This window comes from Oncorhynchus mykiss, chromosome 31, assembly GCF_013265735.2.
Source record: "Oncorhynchus mykiss isolate Arlee chromosome 31, USDA_OmykA_1.1, whole genome shotgun sequence".
Classification (NCBI taxonomy): domain Eukaryota; kingdom Metazoa; phylum Chordata; class Actinopteri; order Salmoniformes; family Salmonidae; genus Oncorhynchus; species Oncorhynchus mykiss.
This window is the reverse complement of record NC_050571.1, coordinates 13662669-13675168: the sequence shown is the minus strand read 5'-3', so window position 1 is coordinate 13675168 and position 12500 is coordinate 13662669. Positions and strand designations below refer to the sequence as shown.

Below are 12500 nucleotides of genomic sequence, written 5' to 3'. Positions count from 1 at the left end.
TGTTTCTGGGTGTCTTGTATGCAGTTTGTGGCTAACAGTTTGCTGTGATGTGAAAATAAAGACAATGTGGAAAACTCTTTTTCTCCAGAAGATCCAGAAACGACTCCTTCATTACAACCAATGAGACGGAACAAAATAACTTTCCTACATTTCATCACACACCACCAAGTTCTCCATGAGAAGAGAGAGAGAGAAAATGAGGGAAAGGAGAAGGAGAGGGGAATGGAGAGAGAACGAGAGTGAAAGAGGAGAATAAGAGGGGAATGGAGAGAGAAAGAGAGTGAAAGAGGAGAAGGAGAGGGGAATGGAGAGAGAATGAGAGGGGAATGGAGAGAGAACGAGAGGAAAAGAGGAGAAAGAGAGGGGAATGGAGAGAGAAGGAGAGGGGAATGGAGAGAGAAAGAGAGGGAAAGAGGAGAAAGAGAGGGAAAGAGGAGAAAGAGAGGGAAATGGAGAGAGAAGGAGAGGGGAATGGAGAGAGAACGAGAGGGAAAGAGGAGAAAGAGAAGGGAATGGAGAGAGAAGGAGAGGGGAATGGAGAGAGAAAGAGAGGGAAAGAGGAGAAAGAGAGGGAAAGAGGAGAAAGAGAGGGAAAGAGGAGAAAGAGAGGGGAATGGAGAGAGAACGAGAGGGGAATAGAGAGAGAAGGAGAGGGGAATGGAGAGAGAACGAGAGGGGAATAGAGAGAAAACGAGAGGGAAAGGGGAGAAAGAGAGGGGAATGGAGAGAGAAGGAGAGGGGAATGGAGAGAGAACGAGAGGGAAAGAGGAGAAAGAGAGGGGAATGGAGAGAGAAGGAGAGGGGAATGGAGAGAGAAAGAGAGGGAAAGAGGAGAAAGAGAGGGAAAGAGGAGAAAGAGAGGGAAAGAGGAGAAAGAGAGGGGAATGGAGAGAGAACAAGAGGGGAATAGAGAGAGAAGGAGAGGGGAATGGAGAGAGAACGAGAGGGGAATGGAGAGAGAACGAGAGGGGAATGGAGAGAGAAGGAGAGGGGAATGGAGAGAGAACAAGAGGGAAAGAGGAGAAAGAGAGGGGAATGGAGAGAGAAAGAGAGGGGAATGGAGAGAGAACGAGAGGGGAATGGAGAGAGAACGAGAGGGGAATGGAGAGAGAACGAGAGGGGAATGGAGAGAGAACGAGAGGGAAAGAGGAGAAAGAGAGGGGAATGGAGAGAGAACGAGAGGGAAAGAGGAGAACGAGAGGGGAATGGAGAGAGAAAGAGAGGGGAATGGAGAGAGAAAGAGAGGGGAGGCTCAGTTCACCAACCCCAAAGAGCCTCAGGACAGCACTCAGAAAATCTGGCACAACTAAATCATCACAAAACAAAAAGAAAAATATATCACCTATTGGAAAGACACCACAAAAAAATCTAAGTAAACTTCAATGCTATTTGTCTCTAAACAGACAGTACATGGTGGCAGACTATCTGACCACTGTGACTGATAGAAAACTGAGGAAAACATTGACTAGGTACAGACTCAGTGAGCACAGTCTGGCTCTAGAGACCGGTCGTCACAGACAAACCTGGCTGCCCAGAGAGGACAGGCTGTGCTCACTCTGCTCCAGGGGAGAGGTAGAGACAGAGCTGCATGTCCTACTACGCTGTGACAAATACTCAGACCTAAGAGAATATTTCAGTGAAAAGTGCAAAGTAATGTCGATAATATTTCCCATCTGGTTTTGTTTTGTCTTTCATAACATGTCATGTGTTTTCTCAGTCAAGAGTGAGAGACTGTCTTTTCAGTCATGTTAACACTGGTCCACTACCATGTCATGTGTCTTCTCAGTCATGAGAGAGAGACTGTATTCTCAGTCATATTGACACTGGTCCACTACCATTGCTTTAATGTATTGTTGTTCTCATTAATATTGTTGTTGTAGTTGTTGTTAATGGTAATCCCATGTCCACTACTACTATTATTATTGTTGTTGGTCCCACCATTTATTTATACATAAATACAGTGCCTTGCGAAAGTATTCGGCCCCCTTGAACTTTGCGACCTTTTGCCACATTTCAGGCTTCAAACATAAAGATATAAAACTGTATTTTTTTGTGAAGAATCAACAACAAGTGGGACACAATCATGAAGTGGAACGACATTTATTGGATATTTCAAACTTTTTTAACAAATCAAAAACTGAAAAATTGGGCGTGCAAAATTATTCAGCCCCTTTACTTTCAGTGCAGCAAACTCTCTCCAGAAGTTCAGTGAGGATCTCTGAATGATCCAATGTTGACCTAAATGACTAATGATGATAAATACAATCCACCTGGGTTTAATCAAGTCTCCGTATAAATGCACCTGCACTGTGATAGTCTCAGAGGTCCGTCAAAAGCGCAGAGAGCATCATGAAGAACAAGGAACACACCAGGCAGGTCCGAGATACTGTTGTGAAGAAGTTTAAAGCCGGATTTGGATACAAAAATATTTCCCAAGCTTTAAACATCCCAAGGAGCACTGTGCAAGCGATAATATTGAAATGGAAGGAGTATCAGACCACTGCAAATCTACCAAGACCTGGCCGTCCCTCTAAACTTTCAGCTCATACAAGGAGAAGATTGATCAGAGATGCAGCCAAGAGGCCCATGATCACTCTGGATGAACTGCAGAGATCTACAGCTGAGGTGGGAGACTCTGTCCATAGGACAACAATCAGTTGTATATTGCACAAATCTGGCCTTTATGGAAGAGTGGCAAGAAGAAAGACATTTCTTAAAGATATCCATAAAAAGTGTTGTTTAAAGTTTGCTACAAGCCACCTGGGAGACACACCAAACATGTGGAAGAAGGTGCTCTGGTCAGATGAAACCAAAATTGAACTTTTTGGCAACAATGCAAGACGTTATGTTTGGCGTAAAAGCAACACAGCTCATCACCTTGAACACACCATCCCCACTGTCAAACATGGTGGTGGCAGCATCATGGTTTGGGCCTGCTTTTCTTCAGCAGGGACAGGGAAGATGGTTAAAATTGATGGGAAGATGGATGGAGCCAAATACAGGACCATTCTGGAAGAAAACCTGATGGAGTCTGCAAAAGACCTGAGACTGGGACGGAGATGTGTCTTCTAACAAGACAATGATCCAAAACATAAAGCAAAATCTACAATGGAATGGTTCAAAAATAAACATATCCAGGTGTTAGAATGGCCAAGTCAAAGTCCAGACCTGAATCAAATCGAGAATCTGTAGAAAGAACTGAAAACTGCTGTTCACAAATGCTCTCCATCCAACCTCACTGAGCTCGAGCTGTTTTGCAAGGAGGAATGGGAAAAAATGTCAGTCTCTCGATGTGCAAAACTGATAGAGACATACCCCAAGCGACTTACAGCTGTAATCGCAGCAAAAGGTGGCGCTACAAAGTATTAACTTAAGGGGGCTGAATAATTTTGCACGCCCAATTTTTCAGTTTTTGATTTGTTAAAAAAGTTTGAAATATCCAATAAATGTCGTTCCACTTCATGATTGTGTCCCACTTGTTGTTGATTCTTCACAAAAAAATACAGATTTATATCTTTATGTTTGAAGCCTGAAATGTGGCAAAAGGTCGCAAAGTTCAAGGGGGCCGAATACTTTCGCAAGGCACTGTATATATATATAAATATATATTTTTATTTTATTTTTTATTTTTCGATATGTATACTTTGACAATGTAAGTAATAATGAAATTGCCATGTCAATAAAGTCAATTGAATTGAATTGAATTGAATTGAAAAAGAGGGGAATGGAGAGAGAAGGAGAGGGGAATGGAGAGAGAAGGAGAGGGAATGGAGAGAGCGAGAGAGACTACCCGTGGAGACCCGTCATTCAGGGCTGGTTGCCAACATGGTCTCTTTTTTGCTTTCTTGAGTAAGGCAGCTCCAAAATGCAGGTGTTTTATCCTAGCTCAGTGCTTTCTGTGGTGGTTGGGCAGCCAGCGGAAAATAGGGAGCGTAGAGGTTGGTAATGTTCTCTAATTGGGCCGTGATTGGCTACGTGTTCTGTCACTCATGGGGACACTACCTCACCGCAAAATCTACAAGAAGACCTAAAAAAAAGTCCCTTGTGTGCTGCCATAGAGTTACATTAGAAGTGCCCATCCAAGAAGGATCAAGATCATTGGCCACAGATAAAATAACGTCAAATCCCGCTATACCTAGCTTAGCTTTGATTGGGCTGATCATGTCAACATCATACTTTCAAAATCTTAGCTAGCAGTCATCATCATGAATCATCAGGAAGTCGACAATCTACTGGCAAATCCTTTTCAAACCTTGCCATATGAACAAAAATGATGAAGAGAAATTATAGATAAAACAACAAACATCGGCCATTGGACATAAACATTACACAACAAGTTGGAAATTGCAAATTCAACAATGAGTGGTTTGGAAGGAATCAGTGGCTAACTGCAAACATTGCAAAGCAATCACTATACTGCTATTCAGTGGAGTTGGTGTGTGGTACAAGTCTGGGTTTAATTAAGGGTCTAAACATTCAACATTGGCCTGTCAATCCAGCATGACTTCTGCCACGTTCAAAACATCTGGAAACTCAAAACTGGGAAATCTCAGATTTCAGTGGTTCAAGAAAACGGTGAACTCTGAAAAAAACGAGCTCCGACTGGGAAAATACGTTTTGAACGGTCATCCAACTCAGAATTCCAAGTCAGGAACTCAGTTCTCTTTCTAGAGCTCTGACCTGAAGATCACTGACGTCATGATTCAACTTGTTTTTTTTCCGAGTTCCCTGTTGTCTTAAAAGCGCAATTAATCCAGAGAATGCCTGACTTTGATGACACATTTTCTATGACATTTGCCCACTAAAGACCTCCGCGCCACCTTCCTGCTCAAGTGAGCACAGCACAACAAGGTGAGTCCCAAAATGTATTGTATGGTCCTGCATAAATGATGTAATATGCCAGGGAGATATGTTTACCATATAAAGAAAGTAATACTAAGTTAATGTTGTGTAGTTAGCTGTTAGTAGTACATGTGCCTCACCCTAATAATTTGGTCCCTTTTCCCTTTATAACTTAGCCTCCTGTTCTGACTTATATGCCCCCATTTATTTGTCCTACAGTTCTGACTTGGTGTGCATGGAGAACACTGCATGAACGGCCGATGTTATGAATTCTGTCGATGTACATTTCAAAAGTGCAGAACAAATAGTTATATTATCTACGTCCGACCTAGTTCGCTCATAAATGTCTTAACCTCTCTGGGGCAGGGGGCAGTAATTTGACATCAGGATGAAAAGCTTGCCCAAAGTAAAATGCCTGTTACTCAGGTCCAGGAGCTAGGATATGCATATAATTGGTAGATATGGATATAAAACACTCTAAAGTTTCTAAAACTGTTAAAATAATGTCTGTGAGTATAACAGAACTGATATGTCAGGCAAAACCCTGAGGACAAACCATCCCAAAAAAAACTACATTTCAGCTTAACACTATTTTCAATGGCTAATATTTTAATAATAAGGCCAAGTCCTCCCAGACTGTAGGTCCTAGGGCATCCACTAGATGTCTTTAGAAAGAGTTTCAGGCTGTTTTTGGAAAAATGACCCAGAAATTGTGGTTTTTCTAGGTGGCTCCCACAAACCACATTAGAATAAGCAAGTCAGCCATATCAGCTATGTTTTTTAAAAGGCAGTAAACTGAATAAACTGTTTCACTGCCAGACAAGACTCCGCTGATAGCCAGGTGTAGCAGTGGTAAGGTGTTGGGACTCTGCTGTTGGGATTCTGCTGTATGGACAGCTTTATGTAGGCCCTAACAGTATGTAGAAACTGTTTGTCACCGTTATAGTGCAATTGATGTATTGTGTTGTGTTGCTGGCATGCATCCCAAATTAGTTTTTTTTTGGGGGGGGGGGTTTGACCCACCAAGATGTATATGCTAAAATAGCCACTGGAGACCACATGTACAAGTGTGGGTTGTTATAGTAAACATAGTTGATTCTCCACAGCTATTTGTCTGTAAGGTCAAGTGAAGAGAGAAACTGTATTAACTCTAGTGGGCGAGGTTCCTAAAAGGTCAGTGGGCATTCTAAAGGTTCCACGACCACACCACACACACACACACACACACACACACACACACACACACACACACACACACACACACACACACACACAGTAGGAGTCAGCAAACCCAGAGGATCAATACGTTTAAATCAGATCAGTGAATCAGCATCTAGCACTCCATCTCTCTCTCTCTCTCTCTCTCTCTCTCTGTCTATGTCTCTCTCTCTCTCTCTCTCTCTCTCTCTCTCTCATATCAAATCAAATCTGGTTTGTCACATGTGCCGAATACAACAGGTGTAGACCTTACCGTGAAATGCTTAGTTACAAGCCCTTAGCCCTTAACCAACCATGCAATTAGAAGAAAATAGAGTTAAGAAAAGATTTACTAAATAAAGTAAAACATTTAAAATAAAGAAAATAAAAATAATATATTAATAACGAGACTATATACAGGGTGTACCGGTACCGAGTCAATGTGCGAGGGAACAGGTTAGTGTAAGTAAATTGTAATGTACATGCAGGTAGGGGTAAAGTGACTATAGTGGTTGTTCCATTAAAAGTTTTGTGATCATGATTAAGTACTTTGGTCATTTGTGGTTCAGTATGGTAACCTGCATCAACACTTCATTGCTCCAGACCAGCGCAAGGGGGAGTTACAGCACTGATTATACTTTGGGTCTACCGTGTCTCTAACTGACAATGAATGGGGGACATAAACCTAAATAGAAACTGATAATTGTGTACGACTTCAGTATTACTTACTAAAACTGTTGTTACGCTAAGGTATGTTTTATTTTGTTAGGATTATTTTGCTCTTACTGTTGTAGTCTAGCCCACTCCCGACAGGATTTGTTGTACAGCACCTGAGTGGTGCAACAGTCTAAGACACTGCATAGCACTGTAACCTTTAAAACAAAATATATATTTCACCTTTATTTAACCAGGTAGGCTAGTTGAGAATAAGTTCTCATTTACAACTGTGACCTGGCCAAGATAAAGCAGAGAAGTGCGACACAAACAACAGCACAGAGTTACACATGGAATAAACAAAACATACAGTCAATAATACAATGGAAAAAATGTATATATACAGTGTTTGCAAATGAGGTAAGATGAGGGAGGTTAGGCAATAAATAGGTCATAATAATTACAGGCGAAATAAGCGAAATAATTACAATTTAGCATTAATACTAGAGTGATAGATGTGCAGAATATGAATGTGCAAGTACTGGGGTGCAAAGGAGCAACAAAAAAAAACGAGTTGAGGTAGTTGGATGGGCTATTTACAGATGGGCTATTTACAGATGGGCAATGTACAGGTGCAGTGATCTGTGAGCTGCTCTGACGGCTGGTGCTTAAAGTTAGTGAGGGATATATGAGTCTCCAGCTTCAGTGATTTTTGCAGTTCGTTCCAGTCATTGGCAGCAGAGGACTGGAAGGAAAGGCGGCCAAAGGAGGAATTGGCTTTGGGGGTGACCAGTGAAATATACCCGCTGGAGTGTGTGCTACGGGTGGGTGCTGCTATGGTGACCAGTGAGCTGAGATAAGGCGGGGCTTTACCTAGCAAAGATTTATAGATGACCTGGAGCCAGTGGGTTTGGCGACGAATATGAAGCGAGGGCCAGCCAACGAGAGCATACTGGTCACAGTGGTGGGTCGTATATGGGGCTTTGGTGATAAAACGGATGACACTGTGATAGACTGCATTAAATTTGCTGAGTAGAGTGTTGGAGGCTATTTTGTAAATTACATCGTCAAAGTCAAGGATTGGTAGAATAGTCCGTTTTACGAGGGTATGTTTGGTAGCATAAGTGAAGGAAGCTTTGCTGCAAAATAGGAAGCTGGTTCTAGATTTAATTTTGGATTAGAGAGTTTACAGTCTAACCAGACACCTAGGTATTTGTCAGAACCTGTCATGTACTGTCATGTTGTCTTGTCTCTGTCCTTTCCCTTCACCCTGTCTCCCTCTGCTGGTCGTTGTTATGTTACCTTTTCTCCCCCTCTTTTCCCCAGCTGTGCCTTGTCTCCTCCTAATTACCCATTCACCCCGTTCCCCACCTGTTCCCTTTTTCCCTCTGATTAGGTCCCTATATCTCTCTCTGTTTCTGCTCCTGTCCTTGTCGGATTCTTGTTTGTTTGTTTGTGTCATTCATGCCTGAACCAGACCATCGTCGTGTTCCTGTAACCTTGTCCTGTCCTGTCGGAATCTGCCTGTCCGTCTGAGCCTACGTTTTGTTTTGTAATTAAAGATACTCTGTTTTGTTAATTCGCTTTTGGGTCCTCATTCACGCACCGTAACAGAAGAATCCGACCAAGAATGGACCCAGCGACTTCGGATCCTCTCCACTCAGCCGTCGAGATCCAGGGAGCGATGCTAGGCAGACACGAGCAGGAATTGTCTGCTGCTCGACATGCCGTTGAGACCCTGGCCACCCAAGTCTCCAACCTCACAGAACAGGTTCACCATCTCCGCCTCGATCCACCGGCCACTTCCAGGGCTTTCGAATCTCCGGAGCCCAGAATCAATAACCCGCCGTGTTACTCTGGGGAGCCCACTGAATGCCGCTCGTTCCTCACCCAGTGTGATATTGTGTTTTCTCTCCAGCCCAACACTTACGCCAGGAGCACTGCTCGTGTCGCCTACGTCATATCTCTCCTTACTGGACGGGCTCGTGAGTGGGGCACGGCAATCTGGGAGGCAAGGGCTGAGTGTACTAACCAGTATCAGGACTTTAAGGAGGAGATGATACGGGTTTTTGATCGATCTGTTTTTGGGGAGGAGGCTTCCAGGGCCCTGTCTTCCCTATGTCAAGGCAATCGATCCATAACAGACTACTCTATTGAGTTTCGCACTCTTGCTGCCTCCAGTGGCTGGAACGAGCCGGCTTTGCTCGCTCGTCTTCTGGAGGGTCTCCGCGCAGAGGTAAAGGATGAGATTCTCTCCCGGGAGGTTCCTTCCAGCGTGGATTCCTTGATTGAACTCGCTATTCGCATTGAGCGACGGGTTGATCTTCGTCACCGAGCTCGTGGAAAGGAGCTCGCGTTCTCCGTTGCCCCCCTCTCCGCATCACTACCATCTTCCTCTGCCGGCTCGGGAGCTGAGCCTATGCAGCTGGGAGGTATCCGCATCTCGACTAAGGAGAGGGAACGGAGAATCACCAACCGCCTCTGTCTCTATTGCGGTTCTGCTGGTCATTTTGTCACTTCATGTCCAGTAAAAGCCAGAGCTCATCAGTAAGCGGAGGGCTACTGGTGAGCGCTACTACTCCTGTCTCTCCTTCAAGATCCTGCACTACCTTGTCGGTCCATCTACGCTGGACCGGTTCGTCAGCTTCCTGCAGTGCCTTAATAGACTCTGGGGCGGAGGGCTGTTTTATGGACGAGACCTGGGCTCGGGAACATGACATTCCTCTCAGACAGTTAAGGGAGTCCACGGCCTTGTTCGCCCTGGATGGTAGTCCTCTCCCCAGGATTCAGCGTGAGACGCTACCTTTAACCCTCACTGTTTCTGGTAATCATAGCGAAACCATTTCTTTTTTGATTTTTCGTTCACCTTTTACACCTGTTGTTTTGGGCCATCCCTGGCTAGTTTGTCATAATCCTTCCATTAATTGGTCTAGTAATTCTATCCTCTCCTGGAACGTCTCTTGTCATGTGAAATGTTTAATGTCTGCTATCCCTCCTGTTTCCTCTGTTTCTTCTTCACAGGAGGAGCCTGGTGATTTGACAGGGGTGCCGGAGGAATATCACGATCTGCGCACGGTGTTCAGTCGGTCCAGGGCCACCTCTCTTCCTCCACACCGGTCGTATGATTGTAGTATTGATCTCCTTCCGGGAACCACTCCCCCCCGGGGTAGACTATACTCTCTGTCGGCTCCCGAACGTAAGGCTCTCGAGGATTATTTGTCTGTAGCTCTTGACGCCGGTACCATAGTCCCTTCCTCCTCTCCCGCCGGAGCGGGGTTTTTTTTTGTCAAGAAGAAGGACGGGTCTCTGCGCCCCTGCATAGATTATCGAGGGCTGAATGACATAACAGTTAAGAATCGTTATCCGCTTCCTCTTATGTCTTCAGCCTTCGAGATCCTGCAGGGAGCCAGGTTTTTCACTAAGTTGGACCTTCGTAACGCTTACCATCTCGTGCGCATCAGGGAGGGGGACGAGTGGAAGACGGCGTTTAACACTCCGTTAGGGCACTTTGAATACCGGGTTCTTCCTTTCGGCCTCGCTAACGCTCCAGCTGTCTTTCAGGCATTAGTCAATGATGTCCTGAGAGACATGCTGAACATCTTTGTTTTCGTTTACCTTGACGATATCCTGATTTTTTCACCGTCACTCCAGATTCATCTTCAGCACGTTCGACGTGTCCTCCAGCGCCTTTTAGAGAATTGTCTTTTTGTGAAGGCTGAGAAGTGCACTTTTCATGCCTCCTCCGTCACATTTCTCGGTTCTGTTATTTCCGCTGAAGGCATTAAGATGGATCCCGCTAAGGTCCAAGCTGTCATTGATTGGCCCGCTCCTAAGTCACGCGTCGAGCTGCAGCGCTTTCTCGGCTTCGCGAACTTCTATCGTCGTTTCATCCGAAATTTCGGTCAGGTGGCAGCTCCTCTCACAGCCCTTACTTCTGTCAAGACGTGCTTTAAGTGGTCCGTTTCCGCCCAGGGAGCTTTTGATCTCCTCAAGAATCGTTTTACATCCGCTCCTATCCTTGTTACACCTGACGTCTCTAGACAGTTCGTTGTCGAGGTTGACGCGTCAGAGGTGGGCGTGGGAGCCATTCTTTCTCAGCGCTCCCTCTCTGACGACAAGGTCCACCCATGCGCGTATTTTTCTCATCGCCTGTCCCCGTCGGAACGTAACTATGATGTGGGAAACCGCGAACTGCTCGCCATCCGGTTAGCCCTAGGCGAATGGCGACAGTGGTTGGAGGGGGCGACCGTTCCTTTTGTCGTTTGGACTGACCATAGGAACCTTGAGTACATCCGTTCTGCCAAACGACTTAATGCGCGTCAGGCGCGTTGGGCGCTGTTTTTCGCTCGTTTCGAGTTCGTGATTTCTTATCGTCCGGGCTCTAAGAACACCAAGCCTGATGCTTTATCTCGTCTCTTCAGTTCTTCAGTAGCCTCCACTGACCCCGAGGGGATTCTCCCTGAGGGGCGTGTTGTCGGGTTGACTGTCTGGGGAATTGAGAGGCAGGTAAAGCAAGCGCTCACTCACACTCCGTCGCCGCGCGCTTGTCCTAGGAACCTTCTTTTCGTTCCCGTTCCTACTCGTCTGGCCGTTCTTCAGTGGGCTCACTCTGCCAAGTTAGCCGGCCACCCTGGCGTTCGGGGTACGCTTGCTTCCATTCGCCAGCGTTTTTGGTGGCCCACCCGGGAGCATGACACGCGTCGTTTCGTGGCTGCTTGTTCGGTCTGCGCGCAGACTAAGTCCGGTAACTCCCCTCCTGCCGGCCGTCTCAGGCCGCTTCCCATTCCCTCTCGACCGTGGTCTCACATCGCCTTAGATTTTGTCACCGGACTGCCTTCGTCAGCGGGGAAGACTGTTATTCTTACGGTTGTCGATAGGTTCTCTAAGGCGGCTCATTTCATTCCCCTTGCTAAGCTTCCTTCTGCTAAAGAGACGGCACAAATCATCATCGAGAATGTTTTCAGAATTCATGGCCTTCCGTCAGACGTCGTTTCGGACAGAGGTCCGCAATTCACGTCTCAATTTTGGAGGGAGTTTTGCCGTTTGATTGGGGCTTCCGTCAGTCTCTCTTCCGGCTTTCACCCCCAGTCTAACGGTCAAGCAGAACGGGCCAATCAGACTATTGGTCGCATCTTACGCAGTCTTTCTTTTCGCAACCCTGCGTCTTGGTCAGAACAGCTCCCCTGGGCAGAATACGCCCACAACTCGCTTCCTTCGTCTGCAACCGGGCTATCTCCTTTTCAGAGTAGCCTCGGGTACCAGCCTCCGCTGTTCTCATCTCAGTTCGCCGAGTCCAGCGTCCCCTCCGCTCAGGCTTTTGTCCAACGTTGCGAGCGCACCTGGAAGAGGGTCAGGTCTGCACTTTGCCGTTATAGGACGCAGACTGTGAGGGCTGCTAATAAGCGTAGAACTAAGAGTCCTAGATATTGTCGCGGTCAGAGAGTTTGGCTCTCCACTCAGAACCTTCCCCTTAAGACGGCGTCTCGCAAGTTGACCCCGCGGTTCATTGGTCCGTTCCGTATTTCTCGGGTCATTAATCCTGTCGCAGTTCGACTTCTTCTTCCGCGATACCTTCGTCGCGTCCACCCGGTCTTCCATGTCTCTTGTGTTAAGCCCGTTCTTCGCGCCCCCGCTCGTCTTCCCCCCCCCCCCCCCCCATCCTTGTCGAGGGCGCACCCATCTACAGGGTCCGCAGGATTTTGGACATGCGTCCTCGGGGCCGTGGTCACCAGTACCTTGTTGATTGGGAGGGGTACGGTCCGGAGGAGAGGAGTTGGGTTCCCTCTCGGGACGTGCTGGACCGTGCG

At 46.3% G+C, this 12500-nt stretch overlaps 1 protein-coding gene across 3 annotated transcripts in view; it reads right to left on the bottom strand.

Annotated features, from left to right (window-relative positions):
- Positions 1–12500, bottom strand: part of LOC110504625 (actin-binding LIM protein 3) — a 103698-nt gene that overhangs the window by 45620 nt on the left and 45578 nt on the right. The window lies entirely within an intron of this gene.